We start from the raw sequence: 17,072 nt of genomic DNA on the forward strand, positions 1-17,072 counted from the left end.
CCGCTCAGACACTATACTTTTCCGCCCCCCCCCAAAAAAAATTAGAGGGAACACTGTTTGAAGTTCTGATTCTTTTTGCCGATGTGTAGGACAGAGCATTTGGAGTTGCCATGTGTTGCCATGTATAAGGAATTCTATTGTGTACAGAAGAGTGCAAGCCTTTTCTCGTGAAGTACTGTACAGTGATCCCTCGATTTTCGCGATCTCGTTCTTCGCGAAACGCTATATCGCAATTTTTCCCACCCGATGACGTCACTCTCTTCCTTCCTTTCTCATCTTTCTTTCTCTCTCTCTTTCTCTATCTTGCTTCTTCCTCTCTCACACTCTCTTCCTCCCTCTCTCATCTCTTTCTTTCCTTCTCTCTCTTTCTCTACCTCTCCCCCCTCTTGCTGGCGGGCGGCGGGCGGCGGGCGGGCGGGCGGCGGGCGGGCGAGCGAGTGGGGGCATCAGCGAGGAAGACCCAGGGAAGGTTCCTTCGGCCGCCCAGCAGCTGATCTGCTTGGCAGCGCAGCGAGGAGCCGAATCGGGGTTTCCCCTTTGCGTGGGCGGCGGGGAAACCCCGATCTTCGTCTGCTCGTTGCTGCTGCGCTGCCAAGCAGATCAGCTGCTGGGCGGCCGCAGCAGCAGTGAGCAGACGAAGATCGGGGTTTCCCCGCTGCCCATGCAAAGGGGAAACCCCGATTCGGCTCCTCGCTGCGCTGCCGAGCAGATCAGCTGCTGGGCGGCCGAAGGAACCTTCCCTGGGTCTTCCCCGCCGCCCACGCAAACTCCACCATCTGCGCATGCACGGCCATGAAAAAAGGGCGCGCATGCGCAGATGGTGTTTTTACTTCCGCAACCCTACATCGCGAAAAATCGATTATCGCGAGGGGTCTTGGAACGGAACCCTCGCGATAATCGAGGGATCACTGTACTTCAAATGTACTGATGTACATTCTGTACATTCCTGAGCTAGAATGACTGGAGGAGGAATTCTGGGAATTGAAGTCTACAAGTCTTAAAGCTGTCAAGTTTGAAGTTTATAAAAAGTGTACATGGTTGTAAAAAGTATTCTGCTACACTGGTATTTTATTGAATAATATATTACTACAGCATTTGGTTCAGAATACTTTTTCCCTTGTTTTCTTCCTCTAAAATCTAGGTGCGTCTTATACTCAGAAAAAATATTGTAATTATAGGACCAGTCTTACCATTTTCTCCCCTTTCAGTTTTTGTTTGTTATATTGCAGTACATCAGTGACCACAATGAAAGTTATGTCACCTTATTATTAACAGTCAATACATGAATTTATGCATGTGAGATGAAAAAAACCTGCATCCCCCCCCCTACCCTTTAAAACAGGGATCCCCAAACTTTTTACACAGGGGGCCAGTTCACTGTCCCTCGGACTGTTGGAGGGCCGGACTATAAAAAAACCCTGAACAAATCCCTATGCACACTGCACATACCTTATTTTAAAGTTAAAAACAAAATGGGAATGTATTATGTAGAGGGGGGGGGAAGAAGTCTGAAATTCATATATGTTTATGTTTTGTTTTTAATTTTCTTTTGTTAACATCTGATTGTAGGTTTTCTTGGCTTATAGAAAAATGTATAAAGAAAGAAAGAAGTACTTTGGCATAATGGTTAATAAATTAGAAATATAATTGGTGTACTTTTTGAAGGAACATTAAGGAGGGAATTTAATTAAAAGAAAATGAATGTAACTGGATGACAAAATTAGAAAAAAAAACTTTTGCAACTTTTTTAATGATTGATATTAGTTACTAACAAAATACCGCATTTTATTCATAGAAAATTAGATGGAACACTGTGTTGTGTCACTCACCCATGGGCCGGATAAATGGCCTCAGAGGGCCGCATGCAGCCCGCGGGCCGTAGTTTGGGGACCGCTGCTTTAAAATTATACAAAATACTACAAGGGTTTGGAGCTGCTCAAGATGGTTTATTGCCTTCCCATGTTCTGGAGGTTTTCATTTCCAGCCACTGACTTGGTGACGTCAGATGTCCGTTCACAGGCCAGGTTGTCCCCTCATGCCTATTGGATGTATGGTGTACCAATGTTTGATTTTATTCTTGGCAATCGCTGAATCTCCATCTGCGGTTGTTTTTTCCGACTCAAGCAAGAAAAACAAAGTGAGTAGTCTCTGCATCTTCCGCATTTCACAGTCTCCTCCTCCTCGTCGTGCTGCTGAGGGAAATGGCAATGAGGGGCTGGTTTTGTCGCCACGGCAGCCTCTCAGCTCTGGCCGGCTGTAAATATTAACCCTGTTTCCCAGGGGAAAGGAGAACAGGGGGAGGACTTTTGAACCATGAGACAGTTTTCCAAGAGGAGGCAGCAGCACTACCTTGACCTGTAAGCAAAACAGAATCTTCCTAATAAACGGTGGCCTTCTTTCCGCAGATGTCATGAGCCTCTCTCTAACCCTGTGCTACAGCTAGGACTGGACACTTTGTTTGCACTAGGTAGAGTCTAACCCAGGGTGTCAAACTCAAGGCCCATGAGCCAGATCCAGCCTGCAGGGTGCTTAGATCTAGCCTGGGAGGCTGCCCGATACAGTGAAAAATTGGTCCACAGTGCTTCTGCCAGTAAAAACAGAGCTTCGGAGAGCTTCAGGCAGCCCTCCCAAGCTACATTTTTGCTGGCAGAGGGTTGCAGGAAGCCCTCACAGTCAAAAACAGAGCTTGGGAGCCCATTTTCACAGGCAAAGCACTCGGGGTACCACAGGCACCCATGAAATAAGTGATGTTGAGCTGGCCATACCCACCCTGCCCATGCCCACTCCATCCTCCTGTGGTCAAACACAATCCTGATGCGGCCTGCAATGAAATTGAGTTTGACACCCCTGGTCTAACCTGTTTTCCCCCCCTGGTCTAACCTGTTTCCCCCCCCCCCCCCCAACATGCTACTTTCACATTTTTTTGGTGGTGGTGGTGATTCTGATTAACATCTGATTCTTCTGATTAACATCTACCAGAAATAATTAGAAGATTTAGGACAGAGGAGGCAGAAGGTAGATTATAATCTATGTCTGAATTCTGGTTGTTTTACCAACAGATTTTTTATTTACACATGCATCCAATTAATCTGTAATCGGCAGGATCGCAAATGTGTATTTATACATATACATGCAGGGGTAGGATTGAAAAATTTAGCAACCAGTTCTCTGCCTGGTGGTTGGGTGGGCCCATTTCTGGACTTCTGCTACTTCTGGTAGGCCCATTTTTCACCCTCCCCAGCCTCTTTAAGCTTTCCTTGAGCCCCCAAGAGGGCAAAAATGGGCTCCCCCAGACTCTGGAGGCCTTATGAAGGCCAGAAATAGGCCCATTTCCAGACTTTCCAGAATTTCCGGGACACCCATTTCTTCACCCTCCCAAAACCTCCAGGAGCATGAAAATGGGCTCCCCCAGGCTTTGGAGGCCCTCTGGAGGCTGGAAATGGGCCCATTTCCAGACATCTACTTCTGCTAGGCCCATTTTTCACACACATATACAGTACACCCCAGAGCCTCCATGCAGGCCCTGCACTTACCTGGCATCCAAAATGGGCCACGTAGAGACTCCTGGGAGGGGTGGGTTGGGGTGAGCAGGATCAGCCAATCCTTGCAACTACCAGTTTGCTGAACCAGATGTAAAATTAACATCTGGTTCATTCAAACCGGTCGGAACTGGCTGAATCCTACCCCTGTATACATGGCTTGTCTTCAGCAGATGACTTGGTGAAGTATGAAATTGTTTCTGCTGTATAAAATTCCATACAATATTTAATTCCTTCTTTAAGTCATTAGTGTGCACTATAATATGATTTTAGTAATTGGGTGGCATTTTTATATCCCATCTAGCATTATTTTAAACCAGTAACTTAATTACTGGTCACACACACAGTAAAAAGATAAAGATTCCTTAAACTGAACTTTAATCTGGGTGACTTGGTATTTGATCCAGACGGTTTTCTTCTTAATTTAGGAAAATGATTTATCATTGCTTTTTCTTGGATATTTTTTACTTCCCAAATAGTTTGTAGCCATGTGATTTCCATGTAATCTCTGTAATCCAGATCCAACTCTATTTAACTTTTGGGGAATTAATTAAGGTAAGCTAAATGCTACCATCTGCTGTGATTCAGAGAAAATGAGGAAGTGGTGAGATGAGGAATGTATGGAAAATGTTTAAAACAGCTTTATAAAGGAAGAATGAAATAATGTATAGGAAGAATAAAGCAGTGCAGATATAGGATGACAGAATCTGTAATGCAAAGATGGACAAACATTTTGTTGCAATGGGGAGCCTAGGTAAAGAGTCCATAAATCTCTATTGCAGGATAATAAGAGCATAAGAACATAAGAAGAGCCATGATGAAATCAGGCCAAAGCCCATTGAGCCCAGCATTCTGTGTCACACAGTGGCCCACCAACTGGAATGTAATACAAGAAAACAGGCTTAAACAATTGGCAAAATGTGATTGCATGAGTTTGATTGATTATAGGCCATGGTGTTTTTAATTCCTAGCAATTTTTTAAAATTTACTTTTTATTTTATATCTCATCTTCCTCATTTTTACTAATAACGCAAGGCAACAGGCATAATCAAAATTCCCTCCTCCTATTTTCCCAACAACAACCCTGTGAGGTGGGTTAGGCCGAGAAACAATGGCTGCTCCAATGCCACCCAGCATGTTTTTCGCTTTCTTTCTTTCTCTTTCTTGCTCCCCCCTCTCTTTTTATTTCTCTCTCTCTGTCTCTCTCTGTGTGTGTGTCTCTCTCTCTTTCTGTCTCTTTCTTCCTTTCTTTCTCTCTCTTTCTTTCTTTTTCTCTCTTTCGTCCTTCCTTTCTTTCTCTCTCTCTCTGTTTTTATCCTAAGGAAGAACTTGAACTAACAGGCTCCTGTTTTCTAGCCAAATGCTTTAGCCACTAGCCCTAACAAATGGATGTGTGGATGGATATATAATCTATCCCTGACCTTTTCTTTTAGCTCTCCGTAGCATGAGTATAAAGTATTAAGATGTCATTTAACTGTTTCCATAGATAAAGCCCCTTGTTGTGGCGAAGCGGTTTGCATAGCTCAATGAAACTATGAGCTATGGCGCATAGGGCCACCCAAGAGGGACAGGTCATAGCAGACATCTCTGACAAAACCTGATCCAGTGGAGAAGGAAATGGCAACCCATTTCATGGTATTTTTGCCATGAAAACCCCATGGACAGTTGCATTGGCATCCTTCAGTCTCAAAAGACCATGGTATCATGCTCTGGATTCCCCAGAGCATGAAGCCTGGGTAGATTAGCATGGAGGAGTCCATGGACATTAACAAAAGATATGATGCTGGAAGATGAGCCCCTCAGGTCGGAAGGTGTCCAATATGCTACTGGGCTAGTACTAGTAGGGCCAGAAAAAATGAAGTGACTCGATCAAAGCCAAAAGGACACTCAGCTGTGGGTGTATCTGGTGGTGAAAGGAAAGCCCGATGCTGTAAAGTAGGAATCTGGAATGTAAGATCCATGAACCAAGGCAAGGCAGACGTGGTCAAACAAGAGATGAAAAGACTGAACATCGACATCTTAGGAATCAACTAAAATGGACAGGAATGAGTGAATTTAATTCAGGTGACCATCAGGTATACTACTGCAGGCAAGAGTCCCTCAGAAGAAATGGAGTAGCCGTCATAGTCAATAGAAGAGTAGGAAAAGCAGTACGGGCATGACAGAATGATCTCAGTTCAAATCCAGGGCAAACAATTCAACAGCACAGTAGTCCAATTCTATGCCCCAACCACTGGCGCTGAAGAGGATGAAGTTGACTGGTTCTACGAAGTCCTACAACGCCTTATAGAATTAACACACACACACACAAATGATGCCCTTATCATCATGGGGGATTGGAATGCTAAAGTAAGAAACCAAAAAGATAACTGGAATAACAGGCAAATTTGGCCTTGGACTATAAAACGAAGCAGGGTACGGGCTGATTTTGTCAAGAGAATACAATGATAAGAGCAAACACTATTTTCCAACCACCCAAAAGGCAACTCTACACATGGACATCACCAGATGATCAACATGGAAATCAGATTGATTATGTGCCCTGCAGCCAAATATGGAGAAGCTCTATACAATCAGTAAAAACAAAACCAGGAGCTGACTGTGTCTCAGATCATGAGCTTCTCATCACAAAATTTAGGCTTAAATTGAAGAAAGTAGGGGAAAGCACCAGGCCTCTCAGGTATGAATTAAATCATACCCCTGCTGACAATTTAGTGGAGGTGACAACTAGATTCAAGCAATTCAAAGAATTAGATCTGATAGACAGGGTGCCTGAAGAATTATGGATGGAGGTTCGCAACATTGTACGAGGGTCGCCCAGAAAGTAATGCATCACATTTTTTTCCTCAGCCCACAGTAATGGTACGAATGAAAAACTTTAGATTGCTGGAATTGTCAGGAGTGCATGTGTAAATTTTGCATTTCTTGTGGTGCATTACTTTCTGGGCAACCCTCGTATAAGATGTAGCAACTAAAACCATCCCAAAGAAAAAGAAACACAAGAATGGCTGTCTGAGGAAGCTTTACAAATAGGAAAGAAGGGAAGTGAAAGGCAGGGGAGAAAGATACACCCAATTGAATGCAGAATTACAGAGAATAGCTAGAAGAGATCAGAATGCCTTTTTAAATGAACAGTGCAAAGAAATAGAAGAAAACAATAGGGAGGACCAGAAATCTCTTCAAGAAAATTGGAGAGATGAAGGGAACTTTCATGCAAAGATTGGCATGATAAGGGACCAAAGTGGCAGGGACCTAACAGAGGCAGAAGACATTAAGAAGAGATGGCAAAATTACACACAAGAACTACAGAAGAATGAGCTTAACATCCATGATAACCACGTCACTGAACTCGAACCAGACATCCTAGAACGTGAAGTCAAATGGGCCTTAGGAAGTCTTAGCAACAACAAAGTTAATGGAGGTGATAGTATTCCAGCTATATACTATATATACAATGTTTCTTTTGGGGCCTTCATTAAAGGAATAAGCTTGTTGCACTTGGGGAAGGGTTGCATTGTAAAATAGGCTGCATTGCTCAGGCAAAACCCTCTATTTTGAAGATGTTTCAAAAGCAATGTGCTTTGCTCGGGGGCTTTCTCTTGGAGTTCCAGTATAATTATAATTATAAAAACAGAGAAAAATCCTCCGTTGCTTCCAATTAATGGAAATGCCAGACATGGTGTAAAGGAAACATAAGCAACAATATTGCTTATTTGTTCAATCTTGTGCCTCCTTGCCTTAGAAAGGGTGAATTGTATGGCTTCCACATCCCAATTGCCTTGATCAAGACAAAGATAAGTTGTTTTACAGACGTTACAGTATAGATGTTTTGTTGAATCAAAAATGATTTGGGATTATCTCATTTTCTATACAGCATAAATGCACATCTTAATTATTTATTTTGCATATCCCATTCCACTGAAACTTCCAAGAGAAAGGTCAGCCTCAAAAAAATTAAAAAAGATAAGAGTCATGAAATGCAAAAGGCAACAAAACTTACAAGCCAAGTGCAAACAATTAGAAATATTAAAAATCTACCCAGACTTGGGCTACAAAACATGGGCTGCAACATTCTGGATTTCTGATGCATCAATTAGTCATAAGCCCAAATCTTGTAGGCATAATGTAAATAGCTTGGAAAAATGTAGTCCTCTATACAATGAAGTATATATCTGATGGAGATTTTTGATTATCACTAAGAAGTTCTCAGCCACAGTATCCACCCGCATCACTTCCAACAGCAATGATAATTCTCTGCTCTGATTAGGCCAGTGGTAGGCAAAGTTGGCTTTTCTATGACATGTGGACTTCAAGTCCAAGAATTCCTGAGCTAGCATGATTGGCTCAGGAATTCTGGGAGTTGAAGTCCACAAGTCATGGAATAGCCAACTTTGCCTAACTCTGGATTAGGCCAATGTTACAATGCTTTCTCAAGGTGCATGACTTCGCCTTTCAGAATTCTCAGTACAAACATCTTGGTTGGTGAATTTTGGGAACTGAAATCCATGTATCTAAAATGTAGGGCATACAGGTAAAGGCAGACTTGTGTGGAAGCTATGAAAAACTAGAAATAACAAGTCCAAAGCACACTAAATAAATAGATTGGCTAGTACTTACAGTGGCCTGGTCTTTTTTAAGGAAAATGAGAAACCTTCTTTTTTCTTTTTTTTCTTGGTCGGTGTTCTTTTCAGGCTTATTTCTTTTAACATTCCTGTGGGAGGTGTTATTTCCCATCATCCCACCAAATTAGTGGTCTTTCCTCCTTGGGAAGCAATTGTAGCAGTGTTGCTACCAGCTCTACCTGAACCAGATGCTCTAACATCAGGAACAATTATGATGTCATGCAACTTCACTAGATGATCTTACAATGGTTGAAGTATATATATTACCAAGCACTTTTATGGCTGCAAATCCTAGGTAAACTATGCTAAATGGCAGGGGTGAAATGCTCCCAGTTCAGTTGTGCCTATCAGTCATTGGAAAGCCAGCCACGAAGGCAGTGCAAGGTTCCACCCCCTTGCCCAGATGCCATCATTTGGATTCTTTTACCTTCTGTGCATGCACAGAATGCCTTGTGCATGTGCAGAGGGTAAAAGAACCCAAAGGGCAGTGTCTAGGTGGGTGGGTGGGTGGGTGGGTGGGTGGAGCCTTGTGCTGCCTTCACATCTGGCTCTCTGACGACTGACAGGCATAATCGAATCAGGAGCATTTCACCATTGCTAAATGGCCTTCCCAACATAATAGTCTTGATTAGCGTTGTTGGTATGTCTCGGTGCAGCTAGGCTACCGACCTTTGACATATGCTGAGCAGAGATTAAGGAAGAGTGTGGCTGTGTGATACAGCCAATAATGACACAGACTTAGTATGCTGAATAAGTACTATTTACATATATAGTGATACCTTGTCTTACAAACCTAATTGGTTCCGGGACGAGGTTCTTAAGGTGAAAAGTTTGTAAGACGAAACAATGTTTCCCATAGGAATCATTGGAAAAGCGATGAATGCGTGCAAGCTCAAAATTCACCCCTTTTGCCAGCCGAAGCACCCGTTTTTGTGCTGCTGTGATTCCTCTGCAGCATCACAAAAAGTCCGGAGGTGGGGTTTCCCATGGAGCGGAGCCTCAGGGGGATCCCAGCAGTGCAAAAATGGGTGCTTCTCTGGCAACGGAAGTCGGGAGGTGGGGCATCCCAGCGGCGGCAGTGGGTTTGTAAGGTGAAAATAGTTTGTAAGAAGAGGCAAAAAAATCTTAAACCCCGGGTTTGTATCTTGAAAAGTTTGTATGATGAGGCGTTTGTAAGATGAGGTATCACTGTATACATAAAGTAGAAATAACCAACAAACCACACATAGCAAACACTAAGCAAAATAATCTACAAACCGCACATAGCAAGCACTAAGCAAAATACACTCCCCCCCTCAAGGTAAAGGCAAAAGGTGAATGAGCAATCCAGCATCATCGTCAGGAGAGAGTACTGGCGCCCTCTTATGGCTAACCAGCCAAAGTCCTTAAAGTGGTATTACAACTGTAAATATATTAACTACAATAGGCAGTTTAACAGACATGGCAATCCCAACTAACAGTATGTACCACGTACTAACAAGCGTCCCAAAGTATCTGGAGGCTGGTAAAAGTTCCAGCTGCAAAAAACTGGATAGTTTAGAAAAACAACACCTTTAGAATATAAAACAGAATAGAATAACAAAGTTGGAAGGGACAATGGAAGTCTTCTAAACCAACCCCAGTTTAGGCAGAAAACTCTACAGTACCTCAGACAAATGGTTATCCAACAACTTCAAATCTCAATCAACAAATACTCTAACATTGGCAAAAAAAAAATCAAAACACAAAATATAAGCTGAGTGGACATGACCTTTTAGACAACTTTGACTCTGTTAAGGACCTTAGAGTACTCATCTCTAATTATCTAAATGGCAAAGCCCACTGTAGCAACATTGGCAAAAAAGCATTAAGAGTTGTTAACCTAATCTTGTGCAGCTTCTTCTCTGGTAATACTGTACTTTTAACTAAAGCATACAAAACATTTTGCTTTAGAGAAGCAAAACACACACACACACACACACAAAAGAGGGAGAGAGGGACAGAGAGAGAGAGAGAGAGAGAGAGAGAGAGAGAGAGAGACAGATGGACAGAGAGGCAGAGAGTTAATGCTATGGATCATATACACTAGAAATGGATAAACTATAAACCTAAAGATATTGCAACATTTCATTCTTAGCATTCCAGTCAACCTGGCCATTATTAAGTAGTGCTAGAGACTCTACCCCCCCGCCTCTCACATACACACCTCCAAATGGATCTGTTGGCCTATCAAGTATTTAACAGTGAGTTTTTAGACATTTATGATTATGATTGTATGGTATTCACCATACAAAACTGTGCATTAAAATGTAAAAAGTTGATTTAGGATACTATACACCACCTACCAAAATCTATAGTGCAGATTGTCATTGGATTATGACCAGTTGTTCAGAACCATTTAAAATTATAACATTGTAGAACGGGTGGGGTGGGGGTGGGATTTATGATCAGACTTGGAATTCCAGCCATCACAGCATTCCCAGGATCACGTGGTTATGATCTCGGCACTCACTGCTTGGTTCTCAATTACAACATCACAGTGAGATGGGGTGACGTGATTGTGATTTCCAATGCAGCAAAGCCAATTAGAAAATCACAAGGAAGTTGGAAATTGCTTCTGTTCCATGGTTTATTTTGCCTGCCTGTACACCCATCCCCAACCTATTAAATATTCAAATGAAATACCACTTTTCCAGGCACCCACATTCTGTCATATGTATTCACATAACAAACATTTTCTGTGTTTCTTTTATTTTTCATTAACTTCCCTGGCCTCCTCCATTTCTTTTCCACCATCAATGAGAAAAATAAGCAGCAATTTGGTAAATGCTTCTGCGAGTTGGGATTGTTATGTATCCATTGCTGGAATGTACAGTATGTTTATCCTATTTTCAACAAATAGAATTCTGAAAGCAGAGAGGTGGTGGAAGAAAAGATCAATTAGCATATTTATAAGGCTAAAAATAGCAGGACGGAAAGCTCCTGTGGTCACAGTCGAAGTATGCTGGATCTAGCCATTTGCTGCTTGGCAGTGCACTGCCTTTAAATAAATCAAGAGATATCTTCCTCCTCTAGCTCTCCTGAATATAAAGGCGTTCAGAACAATTAACAAGTAAATGCTAATGATTGATGAAGAACTGCAAACAAATTACATGGGGCAAAATTTATTTGTGGAAATGCCTCCCCTTTAAAAAAAAAATCATTGAGAGCGCTTTGACATTTTATAATAATGATAATTAATAACAAGAAATTTGGAAGGGACTTTGGAGGTCTTTTAGTCCACCCCCCTGCTTAGGCAGGAAACCCTATACTATTCCTTAACTCAGAATACTTTTTGGTATTTCGTAATTCATTTGATCCTTATCTTCTTTATTCATATTTATAATAATAATTGATAATAATTTATTAGATTTTGAGTCTCTGAAGACTTGGAGCGGTTCACAACAATAATAAACAATGTAACAAATCCAATACTTAAAAAGACATTTTAAAATAACCATGCAACTCAATCATACCATACATAAATCATATTAGCAAGGGGATACCTCAATTACCCAATACCTGGTGACATAGGTGGGTTTTCAGCAACTTACAAAAAGCAAGGAGATTGGGGGCAGTTCTAATTTCCGGGGGGAGTTGATTCCAGAGGGCCGGGGCTGCCACAGAGAAGGCTCTTCCCCTGGGGCCCGCCAGACAACACTGTTTAGTCGATGGGGCCCGGAGAAGGCCAACTCATATGGCAGAATGGGTGGGTAGGTAAGTAGGCAGGCAGGCAGGCAGATTTGATTTAGATTTGGTTTCAGGCATTGGGCTTGCTTATAGTTAATTAACCTTTACAAACAAGTACAGTATTCTAAAGCAGAAGTCCCCAAACTTGGCAACTATAAGACTTCCGGACTTCAACTCCCATAACTCTCCAACTAGCTATGCTGACTGGAGAATTCTGGGAGTTGAAGTCTGCAAGTCTTAAACTTACCAAGGTAGCTTTAAATAAGTGACTGATTTTTAGGGAATGTTTAATTCTAATTACAGCACACTGTAATTGATTGTTGCTGCCTTGCCACTAATTTATTCTAAAACTTAATATACAGTAATGCTCTTGGTTTATAGCATTCGTGGAGTGTTTTTCTTCCTCACTCACAGTTATGTGGAAGAATTTGGAACCTCGGTTTCTGTTAGCTCCAACTGTTATTTCCATTTTCTCATTATCATTCTCAACTGTGGTGTTTTCTAAAGATCCTGGTCATCAATCATGAGTGGCAGCCATGAAATTGGAGGTCAGCCAATTTACATAGCCAACTACTTTTACTCTAGACATTTGCATAGGCGGATGGCATGATTGATATATGCTATCAGCCCATGCCATTGAGAGCTGAAATAGTATAGTGGTTGAAGGTCTTGATGAAAACTCAAGAAACATGCTTCCCGTGTTGCTGCTTCTCTCTTTTGGAACAGGGGTCCCCAAACTTGGCAACTTTAAGATTTGTGGACTTCAACTCCCAGAATTCTCCAACCAGCTATGCTGACTGGAGAATTCTGGGAGTTGAAATCCACAAGCTTAAAATTGCCAAGTTTGAAGACCTCTGCTTTGGAAGAACATTTTCTCAAAGATTCAGCAACTTTAGTCCCTCTTTCCCATCACCTCTTGGTTTGCACATCACAATCACAGTATTACTCACTTCACACTGTTGTATTCCCTTTCCAAAATGGTCTCCTCCAACTCTGCCAGCTGTTTCTCCAAGCTGTACCGATATTATACTACTTTTTCACCCAGATAAATATCAATCGGTGGATATCAGGCTATCTGGTGGTGTTCTAGGTTCTTTTCCATATGTACATTTTGGTCTGAGTTTCTGGCATTAATTCAGTTTTCAGTTGCTTCTGTTTTGTAAACTCTTGATACTTTATTATTCCCTATGCAAACATGCACCAACACTGATTCCTTACTGTGTATCATATAATAATTCAATCGATATTCCTATTTTTCAACATTTTGGTGTAATCCCCTTCCCTTTTATCCTCTGTCAGCATTACTTCTTGGGTGGAAAATATGACTCATGAACATTAATTTCCTTAATATGCTATGCTCATTGACTGGACTTGCACTCCTTTTACTACAATGATGAAAATTAGCATCAGCAGCACTTGTTGTTGTTGTTATTATCAACTATTTCTTTTCTATTATTCTTTTTATTCATTACTATCAATCCTTATTGTTATTATTGTATAGGCTGACTTACTGTAATTGCAGGCAATAGCCATTTTGCCGCCATTTTGTTATAGAAACTAAGTAGCTTTATGGATCCTGACCAAATTACAAATGAAGAATATGCCTCATAGTTCATGATTAATCCAAAGCAAAAGATATACTTTGGCAGAGATAAAATTGAAAACTAAATCTCCTGCAGGACAGTCTCATTCTTTCTGATCTGGCTTGCAACATCTCATTATTACCTCAGTATCTTTTTCCAGAACACAGTTATTAATATCAGTTTAGGAGATGAATGCATTGTGGTCTTGTTTAGATGAATTAATGTTATTAGTTAAGAACCCGTCCTGTGATTTATCGTTTTTCCCATGTTCTGTGACTTACATAATATAACTCTTTAAAGTTTCGAGCATATAGTGAATTTCTATTACATTAATATGTATTCCATTTAATAACTGAAAACAATTGCTATTTCTATTTAAGTAGACATAAGGATTCATATTGTATCTTCATGAATAGAAAATGGCAAATAAAACGTTTAACCATGTAGGAAAAATATAGTTGGGTACGTTGTTGTCTATTTATTACTATTATAAGATTCATGAATTAGGAAAGATAAAACATCAAAAGATTTATTGAGGAATTAGATTCCTAAATTAGAAATGTAAACAATCTCTAGATTAATCAACTAATGTTATTCATTTTAATTAAAAAAAAAACAATCCCAAGAATAGGAATTAGGCTCGTGATAGTAATTTATCTGGATGGATTAAAATTGTAACTATTTTATGTTGCTGATTCATAGTGGAGGAAATCAGGGCAGCAGAAAAGCTTCCTACTCTTTCTGTATATTATTGCCCAGGTTGTAATTGTGTTAATTAAAAAGGTCTTTAGTTTCAACCTTCATGAAAGCAATAGTTCTTTGCTTATAGCATAGCTCAGTGTTAAGTACTTTTATGTGCAGTAGAAAACTTCTCATTGCAGTAGAAAACTTCAGGAAAAGTCAGTATAACAAATTGTCAAATTATATTTAGGTACTTTATAATATGAGCACAGTTTATAGCACACAAAATCTGCATGTAGATTTCTTTCAAAAAATTTCAAAGGTGGAGTCTTTTGCAACAAAGCTAACAAAAAGTGTAATACTTTTGGAGTAACTGTTGGTCCTTTGTTGAGTGGAATAAATAAGCCTTATTTTATGTGGAAAAAAGTGGAAATCAAATTAACCAAAAAAGAGAGAAAAAAATAGCTATATAGAACTGTATTGACTAAAGATATAAAGACATATTTTTAAAGAAGGAAATTTAATTACATTGGATCTAGACTAAATTATATAAAATGTAGAATCTTCAAAAGTTTAAATATACAGTGATACCTTGTCTTACAAACTTAATTGGTTCCAGGACGAGGTTCTTAAGGTGAAAAGTTTGTAAGATGAAACAATGTTTCCCATAGGAATCAATGGAAAAGCGATTAATGCGTGCAAGCCCAAAATTCACTCCTTTTGTCAGCTGAAGCACCCGTTTTTGCACTGCTGGGATTCCCCTGATGCTCCCCTCCATGGGAAACCCCACCTCCGGACTTCTGTGTTTTTGCGATGCTGCAGGGGAATCCCAGCATCGCAAAAATGAGCGCTTCGCTGGCAACAGAAGTCCGGAGTTGGGGTTTCCCAGCGAAGGGAGCATCAGTGAAATCGCAGTATCACAAAAACACCGAAGTCCTTGAAACCCCACTTCCGGATCTCTGTGTTTTTGCGATGCTGCGATTTCACTGGGAAAACCCCACCTCCAGACTTCCGTTGCCAGCAAAGCGCCCGTTTTTGCGCTGCTGGGATTCCCCTGCTGGGATTCCCTTGCAGCATCACAAAAACACAGAAGTCTGAAGGTGGGGTTTCCCATGGAGGGGAGCCTCAGGGGAATCCCAGCAGCACAAAAACGGGTGCTTCGCTGGCAACGGAAGTCCGGAGGCGGTCCATCCCAGCGGCGGCGGTGGGTTTGTAAGGTGAAAATAGTTTGTAAGAAGAGGCAAAAAAATCTTAAACCCCAGGTTTGTATCTCGAAAAGTTTGTATGACGAGGCATTTGTAAGATGAGGTATCACTGTATTCTTCTTATTTCCAAGTAGATGTATACAGGAACTGAATTCTCAGGGCATTGGATTTACACAAGTACTAGGCAATGCTTCATATGTGATAAGTACTTTTGAATATGCAAGGGTCAAGCATAACTCTTGCCCTAAACTCTTTAAAACATAAACTTCTTTTCCCAGCTGCAAATAGTTAGGAGTCTACCTGTTACATACTGCCATACGTAGTATGGATTTGTATAGCTGCTCCTGATCAGCTGTTCTAGCGGCAGGGAAAATGAACCTCATGGCCAGCTAGGCTACAGGGATGCCTATAAGAGAAGCATCACTGCAGCCTGCCGGCAATTCGTATTGCTACAGCCAGGAGAATAAAAGGTGCTTTAACTGTTCCTGTGTCTCGTTCTTTCTTTCACACCCATACTTAACACTACCATTTTTAAATCCTGTTTGTTATTTATGTACTATATTTATGTTATTTGTGTTCTATAGACAGCTGTAGGATTTTCCAAGAGAAAGGGTAAAGGCATTTGTCAAGCCGCTGCAGAAGTTGGTGATAAATTAATAGCTTGCCACATTATATATATAAGGAGGGGTGAATTCCAAAAGGGAACAGAGGCAACTACAAAACATTCTTTCAATTGCATTCCACCAGGATGGAATGCACCAGGAAGGATGGCCATGCTGGCACAATCTGAATGGCTAACGTGACAAGGTGGGGGGCAGGAAAGGATGTTAACTTTCAACTGGGTGAAACCTCAAATCCAGGTTTCCTGGGGTGGTTGCCAGCATGGCTCTAGAAATAAATTGGAAATTCAACAATACTTTGACTCAGATCCTGATTTAGTTCAAGTGTTATTTGGAACCTTGACAGCATTATTGGTTTGCTTGGAAAAAATAGCTGAAATGTTTTAATGTATGTCAACTGAAGGATATGTCCTTGTCTGTTCTATTTTTTTTTTTTAAAGGCTAGAATTTTGAAGCTGAGTCAGAGACACCGAACAGAAATATTCAACACAGTTCCTGTGGGCACCAATACACCTACTGACATTTCTGTGAAAACCACCAAAGTGCCCTGTTCCACCTGCTTGTTTGGGGGGTTGCCGTTAAAAGACTATACAGTGATAACCTTGTCTTACAAACTTAATTGGTTCCAGGATGAGGTTCTTAAGGTGAAAAGTTTGTAAGACGAAACAATGTTTCCAATAGGAAACAATGGAAAAGCGATTAATGCGTGCAAGTCCAAAATTCACCCCTTTTGCCAGCTGAAGCGCCCGTTTTTGTGCTACTGGGATTCCCCTGAGGTTCCCCTCCATAGGAAACCCTACCTCTGGACTTCCGTGATTTTGTGATGCTGCAGGGGAATCCCAGCAGTGCAAAAACACCGAAGTCCTCGAAACCCCACCTCCAGACCTCTGTGTTTTTACGATGCTGCGATTTCACTGAGGCTCCCCTCGCTGGGAAACCCTACCTCCGGACTTCCGTTGCCACTGAAGCACCCATTTTTGTGCTGCTGGGATTCCCCTGCAGCATCACAAAAACACGGAAGTCCAGAGGTGGGGTTTCCCATGGAGGGGAGCCTCAGGGGAATCCCAGCAGTGCAAAAACGGGTGCTTCGCTGGCAACGGAAGTCTGGAGGCGG

General features: G+C 41.3%; 1 protein-coding gene across 1 annotated transcript in view; it reads left to right on the plus strand.

Annotated features, from left to right (window-relative positions):
• The window catches only part of NECAB3 (N-terminal EF-hand calcium binding protein 3), a 105,473-nt gene that overhangs the window by 77,079 nt on the left and 11,322 nt on the right, over window positions 1-17,072 (plus strand). The window lies entirely within an intron of this gene.

This window comes from Erythrolamprus reginae, chromosome 3 (assembly GCF_031021105.1).
Source record: "Erythrolamprus reginae isolate rEryReg1 chromosome 3, rEryReg1.hap1, whole genome shotgun sequence".
Classification (NCBI taxonomy): domain Eukaryota; kingdom Metazoa; phylum Chordata; class Lepidosauria; order Squamata; family Dipsadidae; genus Erythrolamprus; species Erythrolamprus reginae.